This window comes from Copadichromis virginalis, linkage group LG4 (assembly GCF_057382275.1).
Source record: "Copadichromis virginalis isolate Kocher_CV1m ecotype Utaka linkage group LG4, C_Virginalis_male_GT1.1, whole genome shotgun sequence".
NCBI lineage: Eukaryota > Metazoa > Chordata > Actinopteri > Cichliformes > Cichlidae > Copadichromis > Copadichromis virginalis.
Window position 1 is genome coordinate 12,094,367 of NC_140621.1, and position 10,203 is coordinate 12,104,569.

The 10,203-nt window shown below is 45.0% G+C and overlaps 1 pseudogene; it reads left to right on the top strand.

The window, feature by feature from the left end:
- Nucleotides 1-7,053: 7,053 nt before the first annotated feature.
- LOC146710921 (interferon-induced very large GTPase 1-like) lies at nt 7,054-9,159 on the top strand (annotated as a pseudogene).
- The last annotated feature ends 1,044 nt before the right edge of the window (nt 9,160-10,203 follow it).

Below are 10,203 nucleotides of genomic sequence, written 5' to 3' on the forward strand. Positions count from 1 at the left end.
GGAGAATGAGGACAGAACAGAGATGAACAAGAGCAGGTGAGACACACATGTTAGTCAAATGGTCATTTGCCAAAAGTATCACCGTATCATAGGTCCTCATGTATCTCGTACCTAGTGTTTCTTTTTAGGTTTGCTATTTTTCAAATTCTATATTTATTAAGTTCTGCAGCTTGTTCGCACAACAAGGATAAATAATTATATAAACTTTCCTCAATCTAAATATTGTACTTTGGTGGAATTAAAAAATAAGTGTAGTGCAGGTCTATGATGATTTTTAGTGCTGCTATCATCTAGTTCTGATTCTGGTTCTGTCTTGGTTAAGTCCTAAGTAGTCCTGATTTTGAACTGTTGTAGTCCTGTTTTAATTCCGGATCAGTTCTGGGTCTGGTTGAATTGGGGTTTAGTCCCTGTGTCTTGATACAGCCCCGACTTTGTTCTGCCTTGCTGCTTAATTAAAAAACTAGTTTAAGATGTCCTGCACATGTGATATATATTTTTCCCTATATGAAGTCATTCTTTTTTGAACAAAACTCAAAACAGAGCCTATTAATCTTTCAGTCATTTCTAACCCCCCCCCCCAAAAAAAAAAAATAAATAAAAAAAAATAAAAATACCACATGCATACTACCCTTTAGGGCTAAGCCCCGGGTGTTTCAAATGTCTGGCTCCGCCTCTGATGTTCAGCCCGGTCCGCTGGAGGATTCGCGGCCTGGCTTGTCTCCTCCCCCTTCTCGGCGAAAACGGCGTGCACGCCGCCAGCGTTCCCGAGCAGCGGAGCAGCTTTCTTCCTTTGGTGAGAGTGATCGTGTTTCTCACATTCCGCTCAAGCATTCGGCTCCCAGGCTTCCGGACATTGCACCCTCTTTGAGTAAGACTGTGCTTCCCTCCGTGGACTTTGTTAAGCCTGAATCTGTAGATTGTGACTCAGCAGAATTAAAGTGTCAGGGTTTTGAGACAGTTAACTCAGTAGCATCTGTTTCCGTGCCTGTTGTTCCTCTGAGTGAATCCAGTGTCAATGAGCGAGCAAGTGATTCTTCTGTTCTGCCTAAACCTGGTAATATAGAGACAATTAGCCATGTAGCTACTCAGAGTGACTGTCTTACCTGCTCACCTGCTCTGTCACCAGAAATCCATGACAGTAACCAAATGGGCTCTGTTAAGTGTTGTGTTCCACGGTCTGACCATTTGAACTCTGTGCACCAGGCATTTAGCTCAGTCTCTGCAAAGAATGTTCAGGAAGCGCCTCACGAAACGACTTTTTGTGTTGTTTCCTATGGGACTGCCACTCAAACCTGGGACGGTGCTGCACCTCAGCTGGTAAATGTAGATGGCAACGGAGCGCCACCTTCTCTCGTGCCTGCTAAGCAGGAGACTGTTTCTGTTTTTCCTCGTGGACTCTTTGAAACTGTGTATTCAATGCCTGCTAAGGTTAAGAGCCGCAAGGTTTCATCTGCTATACATAGACTGGCAAAGGATTTTAGTTTGAGCACAGCAGAGCTGGTTGCACAGGTTTACTTTTCTGTTCCCCGGTCATGTCAGTTTAACTCTGTGCGCCATGCTTTTTGGCCAAGTTTCATGGACTCTGTGTGTACTACGTCTCGGGCTACATCCTGTACGACTGTGTGTAGTGTTGTTTCACATCCAGGTTATACAGACGCTGCTTGTGTGAGTTCTCCAGTACCTGTGACTGCTCCTAAACTCACTCCTTCTAAGACTGCTATCCTACACCAGACTCACCCACATACTGCTACCAGAATTGCAGCCCTGCAGAACTGTTGTAATCAGCTTGTACACTCTGAGGTTTTCCAGTCTGAGCTCAGCCACACACCACCACCATCATCAGCCCTAGATATAACAGTGCGTGCTGAGGGGCACAAACCATCTGGGTGAGTGTTCTGTAACTGATGCTCCTTCTAGTGACTGTTTCATGTGCCAACCCGTTCTATCTTTTGACATGTCCAGTGGGGCCCAGTCAGCTCCACAACCAGTGATTAATCATTCAGTTTCTCGAGTGAGCGGTAACAAGATGGTCGCTTCCTTTGTTAAGCTAGCCAAAGCTGTTCGCTACTCCTCTGAACCTGTTGCTGTGAAAACTGTTGTGGGTGTTACTTCGTCCCTGGACTGTGTGGCTCCCCATCCAGTTAGATCTGAGTCAGCCTGCCGAGTCGGTTCACCTATGGACTGTATGAAAATTGACTTTGTTTCCCAACCTGTGATTGTCCTTCCAGCCTCGATTCTGAAAAGACCTGTTTCTGGCGTTCTTCCTTCTCTGACCTGTGTTAGACAGCACACCGTTCCTCAAGAGACAGTTGCTGATGTCTGTTTTGAAACTGCTTCGGTGACTGTCCCTGAGCTAACCTCCTCCAGGACCGCTAGCGCTAACCTGGAGAGTTTAATAGCAGTGGATTTCCTAGGACCTGCTTGCTTTAAGCCTAGGTCTCCTAAAACTGAGTTTGGCACCAATAACTTAGTTCACCCAGTGACTGTTACTGTTCCTGTGCTTCGCTCTCCACCTCCAATTCCTCTACTCAGGGCAGCACGGGCCCAGCTTTCCCTTGCACCCGTATCAGCTCCTCGGGTGAGGGTGGCTGAGGTCCAGCTGGTCCCTGCTTCTGTCCCCAGCCTGGCAGAGGCTCCGTTCATCCCGGCACCCGTACCTGCTCCTCGGGTGGGGTTGATGGACACCCAGCCATTGCCTGCACCTGTTCCGGTTCCCCGGGTGAGGTCAGCCGTGACCCTGCCGACTCCTGCACCCATCTCAGTTCCTCGGGTGGGAGCGGCAGAGGTCCCGCTAGCTCCTGCACCTACACCGGCCCCCAGGGTAAAGGCAGCCAGAGTCCAGCTCGTCCCTACACCCATATCTGTTTCTCGGGTGGGGATGGCTGGTGTTCGGCCAGGCCTAGCACCTGTTCCTGTTCCCAGGAGGAGAGCAGCCAAGAGTCAGTCACCTGCTCAATCACAAGTTCAACTACCTGCTGACCCGCCATCACTGCAACCACCACTACAACTTGCATTTCTGTCCATAGCACAGTCATTAGCTCAGTTATCAGCCCAGTTCCCTGTTTGGTCACCAGCTCAGTCTCTAGTTCAGTTAGCTCAGTCACCAGCCGAGTTAATAGCTCAGCAACCCGTTCAGACACTGCCAACCTCAGCTGGAAGCCTTTGTGAGCTTTCTCCACCAGCTGAGGACTGCATGGTGCTGACAAACTTTGGACAGACTGTTTGCCCTGCACAGCCCCAGCCGTTGCATCCCAAGCCGACTGTGTGCCCTGTGCAGCTACAGTTAGCGTCCCCTCAGCCAGAAGTCTCTGCACCTGCTGGCTCTGCATCTGTTCTCGCTGGGGGTTCAGGGGAACCTCTCCAGCCTCTCCTCGTCTCCGCTGGGGGTTCAGGGGAACCTCTCCAGCCTCTCCTCGTCTCCGCTGGGGGTTCAGGGGAACCTCTCCAGCCTCTCCTCGTCTCTGCTGGGGGTTCAGGGGAACCTCTCCAGCCTCTCCTCGTCTCCGCTGGCGGCTCTGGTCAGCCCGGCCAGCCTCTCCTCGTCTCCGCTGGCGGCTCTGGTCAGCCCGGCCAGCACCTCCTCGTCTCCGCTGGAGGGTCCGAGGGGCCCGTTCAGCCTTTGCCTGGTCCGGCCTCTGCATCAGCTGCACCCACGCCCGGTCCGGCCTCTGCATTGCCTTCAACGTCGCCTTCAACGTTGCCTGGTTCAGCGTCGGCCTCGGCCTCAGCTTCGCCTTCAGCTTCGCCTGGTCCGGCCACCGCTTCGGCTTCAGCTTCGCCTGGTCTGGCCCCCGCTTCAGCTTCGCCTGGTCCGGCCCCAGCATCCGTTCCAGCTCCGTCGCCTGTGGCTGCCACGCCGCCGTCTGGTCCTGCCTCGTCTAGTCCTGCCTCGTCTGGTCCTGTGCCCACCAAGCCTCAACCAGTACGCCCGACGCTCTGCTGCCGCCGCCGTCTTCCTCGCGGCCGGCCTCCGGACCCGCTCTGCTGCCACTGCCGCTTTTCGCGTGGCCGGCCCCCGGAACAACTGGACTGAACTTTTGTGCTGTCGCCCCAAGGTTAACCTTCCGACCTCTTTGAACATTGCTTCCATGTTTTGACCTGTTTTTGTGTATTTGTGGACTCAGTTTTGGTCTCATGCTCCTTGTCTTTTGTTTGGTTTCGTTCTCTCCATCCTGGTCCCCCGCCTCCCGCCCTGGGTGGGTTGTTTTCTGTTTTTCTTGTGTTTTGGTTCTTGGGTTTGGGCTGTCGGGAGCCAGCCCTTGAGGGGGGGGGTTATGTCATGATCCTGGGCCATGTTGGCCCAGTATTCTTAGTTTCATGTATTTTTGTATTTTGTTCCTTATTTAGGCCATGCTTCCTGGGCTGCCCTGTTACGCTGTTCCCTAAGTGTTTTCCCCTTGTGACTCTTACCCCTTGTGTGCCCCTCTGTGTATCTGTGAGCCCTCGTCTCTCCTTGTGTTTTATTCCATGTTTTCCCCAGCCCGTTATGTCTGTGTTCTCTCCGTGCTCTCTCTCCTCCTGTCTGAACCTCTGTATTTCCTGTTTTACTTTGCCCGTCTCCCGTCAGTGTTGCGTTCACTCCTGCCGTGTCTTGTTATGATTATTAGTGTATTTATGTCTGCGTCTCCCTCAGTTCTGTGTCGCGTTCTCCCTCATGCTGTGTGTTTCTACCTGTAGCTCCCTGTGTGTTTTGTTAGAGTCTTCCCAGTTTAGATTTTGTAGAGTTTTTGTGTTCAGCAATAAAAGCTGCCATTTTGAGTTCAGTCCTGTCTCCAGTGAGTTTGCGTTTGGTTCCAATTCCTGCCGGCACACAGCCAGATCATGACATGAAAGGAATTATCAGAAAGATTTTATATGAACCTCATAGATCCTTCCAGCTTGAATTCATGGCCAAAGTCCCTGGAGTCACAGTGGATGAAGATGATGAAGTCTGTCAAAAAGGGAAGTCTGCTGCACTGAAAACAGTTAAAATGCTTCAAGGGATGGGAATTTCAAAGAACAAAGATACATTTCTACCTTGTCAAGGCGATCTGTGGCATGAGCGGTGTAAAATAAATAAAGAGCTGTATCACCTTAAAGGAAACATTGAGAAGGAAAAAAGTCATAAGCAACAGCAACTGAATAAAATAAGACAAAATCAATGCAAAGCTTCATGTAGTGAACTGATGAAGTCATTCACAGAAAGCCTCTTGTCTTTGCCATCGAAACAGAAGGAGTACTTCCTGAAATGGACTCAGATCTTAATAGATGCCCTATCCACAGACATAGCCGGTGGGCCGCTGGCGATTTTTTGTTTTTATGGGCCGATGGATTTTTTTTAATTTTTTTTTTTAGGAAGGGTATATATAATGAAAGGTGTTGGATTGGCCAATTGGTCATGATCGACTCTGGGCTGGACCAATTACAGGCCGGATGCACCCTCCCCCTTGTTTAGCAATCTCGTGATTTTCGCGCATTGCATGCCGGGAACTCGTGGCAAAACAATCCAAGTACCGCATCAAATGCAAGCATTTGCAGCACCGCAAAACGTTCATTCTCCGGTTCCAATACCTTCTTGTTTTTTCTTTGCCGCACAAAAGAGGAATGTACAAAACAAAAGGAGAACAATGCCGGTCCGTACAAAGACAGACTCGACGAAAAGACAAAGAAAAGATACGAGGAAAAAATCAAAGGAGTGAAAGGGTCAGACCCTTACGAGCGCACAGAGTGGACAAAAGACGTTAGCGTGCTGCCCAACTTTCACCACGCTCAGATTTATAATTATACGGTTCTTGGAGTGAGTGCATACACTCATGAAGTTTAGTAACTTCAGGTCACTGCAACAAGCCCAGGTACAGTTTACCGACGATGGGTACAGGACCTTGAAATGCACCGTGAAAGACCATCGTACGAACAAAGGTAAGTTTACCAGTCTCACAAATCGTCGTCATAAATACACATTCGTTAACCGTTTATTAACTCATTCACTGCCATTGACGTCTATAGCCGTCAATTGCAGTGAATGAGTCAATGGGTTTAACTCATTCACTGCCAATGGCTGGCAGTGAATGAGTTAATAGGACCTTTGAGCTCAACGGTAATTAATTAGTAGTGGAAATAATTTCTGGTAGCATTACAGAAATGTAGCAGTGACAATAATACTGTATGTTGTAATCGTACTGGACAATTAGTGATACAAAACAACTGTTTTATCCTGTGAATAAAAGTATATGTTTTTGTCAATGTACCATGGTAATAACAGAAGCGAAACGCAATATTGTGTCAGGACAATTCACTATTTATGCACAATAAATAAAGGAGCATAGCGCGACAATTTCTGTTCAGCGCCAGACTTGCTTGTAACCTATATCACCAATTATGTTAAGAAAAATGACGTATTAACTACTACAAAACTCTGACCTTTGTGGGAATGCTTGGAGCAGACTAACATGTGAGCTGAGTGTTCTGAGACGTTATATTTGGTATATCCAGACCATCTGTCGGCTCTTACTTCGGAAACATGGCTTAAAAAATTTCTCTTCAACGACGTAATCCGATAAAAAAAAAAACGATCTCTTTACCCGTCGGCTTCCCGTGGCTGTCATGCGACCGACTATTGCAGTTAATAATACAACAGCTTCTTGCCATTTTTTGGGTTTCTTTTTATCGCTGTGTAACTGAGTTCAATTGAAAGCCTGCGTGCGCTAGTACCTCTTGCCACAAGTTCCCAGAATCCTTTGCGGTTTTACCCCTGAATGACGTCACATTTTCAATCTTTATCCTGGTGGGCCGGTCTCTAGTCAAAATGTCAAACATCATAATGTCTAAGGCTAAATGCTCTCCTGGGATCACTCTCTCACATTTTAACAGAAAGATACAAGACCTGTGGAAAGCTCTGATGAATGAACACTTTGTTTTCAGATTCAAAAAACACATTAGAAATTGCAGTTTACAGAAAACTTGAGGTTGAGTATGGAAACTGGACCTGGGCCCTGAGGATCAACATGCTGGTGATTGAAAACCAGCTTCATACCAGAATTGAAAATGGAGAACTTGACAAGGTTGAGCGTAGTGATGAGTGAAAAATATAAAGAAGTAGAAAAAGATATGTCAAAGTACTTTGAGGATGACAGAGACAAAGAAATGTTGGTTCAGTGGAGAGGCCGATTTGAAAACAAAATAAAGGAGTTCCAAGAGGAGCTGGTGACAGGAGTGGAACGAAAACTGGATGAAGTTATTCAGCAGAAGAAAGCTTGTAAAAAGCTGGATGATAAGAAGACCGAATTTGAGAACAAGCTGCTGCAAAAGAGTAAAAAGCTTGCTCATAAGTTAAAAGACAAAGCAAAAAATGAAGAGGAACTTAAAAAACATTTCAACTCAGTTTAGGATTACTGGGTAAAAGAGTTAACTGCAGATGCACAACCCATTCAGGACATCAAGCTGGATGACGATCAGGCAACTATCTTTAATGACCTTGGTTTTGAATGGAATCTCATATTTGAATGCAAAAAGAATGGCAGATACAAAAAAATATCTGAGGTTGGCAATTATTCTGATTATATTGTCCTTGGCAAGCACCAAGATACAACAAGAAAAGGGCTTGCCAGCCAAGTGGCTACATTTTTTGAAGTTGGTGCTAAAACAATAATACATTACTTAAAGAGACCTTTTGAGCATGAAGACCAGGAAATGATAAGATCCCTCATAAACAGTGTTGAAAAACAGTCTCTTGATGCCATTATGAGCAAGCCTGTAGCAACAAGAGGCTACAGTTCAACTTACTTACAAGAAGTGGCTAAAACAGTTCAGGACACAGTGACAGAGTTTGAATCAAATAAGAAATGTGCTTTCAAGAAGGAGTTCAGAGTTGACCTGTTACTGTATGTATTTGACACTGCTTGCAGTTGGCTTTCACAGTCTCACAAACAATACAAAACGAGCAATGATGCACACACTTACTTGGAAAGCAAGAAAACACAATACTACAACATTTTCAGCAGCTTCTGCAAAGGAAACTCATCTGCTGTTGTGTTTGGAGAAATGATCTGTGAAAAACTGAGGGTTTCCATTGTTGAAGCAGTCTGTAACAAGACTGCCATTGATCTCGCTGGAGAGATGAGGTGCACTTTCCCAGCATTCAATGGGAACAGACTGAACTTAGAGAAACATTTGTTGAAGTCACTTGCAGAGAAAGAGGACTTTGATGCTTTCATCACCTACATTCGAAATACGAGGAAGCAAGTAGAAGCTTTTATCAAAGAGAAAGTAAACACACACATGCTTGGAGAGCACAAAGATAAAGCACTAAGTATACTCAGGAAAAATGTGGAGGACATCAACAAACTTGTCATTCATGCTTTATTTGACACAACAAAAAAAGTCAAAACCCAGAGAGGAGACACAGACATGTGGGCAAAGGAGTTTTCTAGTCTCCTCAGTGATAAACTGACCCTTGATGCCATGTCTTGTCAAAACTTCAAGGACATAAAAAATTTTGACTTCCTTCAAGAAACGATTGAGAAAGGCTTTGTGTCCATCACAAAGACGATAAGCCAGACTTCGCTGGATAAGATGAAGGAATTCAGACTGAGACCTGATCAAATCCTCATCGATCAGCTGTGTAACTGCTGCTGGGAAACCTGCCCGTTCTGTTCAGCTGTTTGTACCAACACAATTAAAGATCACAGTCCTGAAGATCACAGTGTCCCCTTTCATCGATCTCAAGCAATCAATGGTTGGCACTACAGAAACACTGAGATATTGTGTGTCGACTTTTGTACAACCCAAGTTGCAAGTGAAGGAAGTTTTTACCCTTGCCATGACTCAAATCATACCATTCCTTTTAAAAAATACAGAACTGCTGGACCACCATATGAAAATTGGAGCATTACCCCTGATGAGTCTAAGCTCAAGTATTGGACATGGTTTGTGTGTCAGTTTCAGGAGAAACTCGAAAACCACCATGGTTTAAAATTCACACAGCGTGGTGAGATTCCCAGTGAATGGAAAATGCACGATAAAAAAGAGGCTATTCAAAGTCTGGATGAAATGTACAGTACAAATTGAACAGTTTCAGTTTTACACATTTTTAGTTTGCTGAAAATCACAAGAGCTGTTTTACCTTGATTACTCACAAATAAACTTTAAAACATAATGTTAGTGATTTAAACATTACATGTGGGTGACAGAATGGTATATATATTTCTGCTTTGGTCACATAAATGCTCACACATGAGAGAAACATTCATTTTGAGAATATAATGAGAATTAAAACCAAATATATTGTTGTGAACATTAACGAATAGTTTATTGTTTTATTTTTAATGAGAAATTACAATATTTTTCTTTTTTGTAGCTTCATGAAACATTTCTTTCGATAATGTGTTTATGTGTGTGTTCTATTCTAATTTTATTTAGATGTAAGGTGTAACAAATGAATATTTTATCTTTCTGATGTTTATGTTTCTTTATGTTTCTGATTTGACATACGAACTTTAACTTCATTTAAATCATCACAGCATGTTTTACCTTTTACTCAAATCTCAGTTTATTTTAACTATTGAATATTTTTAAACAATGTTGTTTCGATTATTTGTGGAATTGTTAATCAATGACAATAAAAAAGTGGAATTTGACCCCATGTTATTAATGGTAAATGGCCTGTATTTGTATAGCACTTTACTAGTCCCTAAGGACCCCAAAACGCTTTACACATCCAGTCATCCACCCATTCACACACACATTCACACACTGGTGATGGCAAGCTACATTGTAGCCACAGCTGCCCTGGGGCGCACTGACAGAGCGAGGCTGCTGGACACTGGCGCCACGGGCCCTCTGACCACCACCAGTAGGCAACAGGTGAAGTGTCTTGCCCAAGGACACAACGACCAAGACTGTCCAAGCTCGAACCGGCAACCTTCCGATTACAAGGCGAACTCCCAACGGTGTTTCTATGTAGCCTATCTGTTTAGTCAATTTAATTAAAAACTTACAGATGACTTCTTATTTTATAGGGTAATCTTAAGATAAATATCAATACCACTGATTTTTTTGGACACTTTTTCTTCTTTCTGAGGTAATGTTATGGTTCGTTCGATTTAGGGAAGAGAAGAAAGCTTCCTCCAAACTATCATTTTAGACCATTCATTAATACTTCAACAAACATCATGGATGTTTGTTGTCTCCTCCTGGCCTGTGGTTCTAACTCTCACCAGTCCTCAG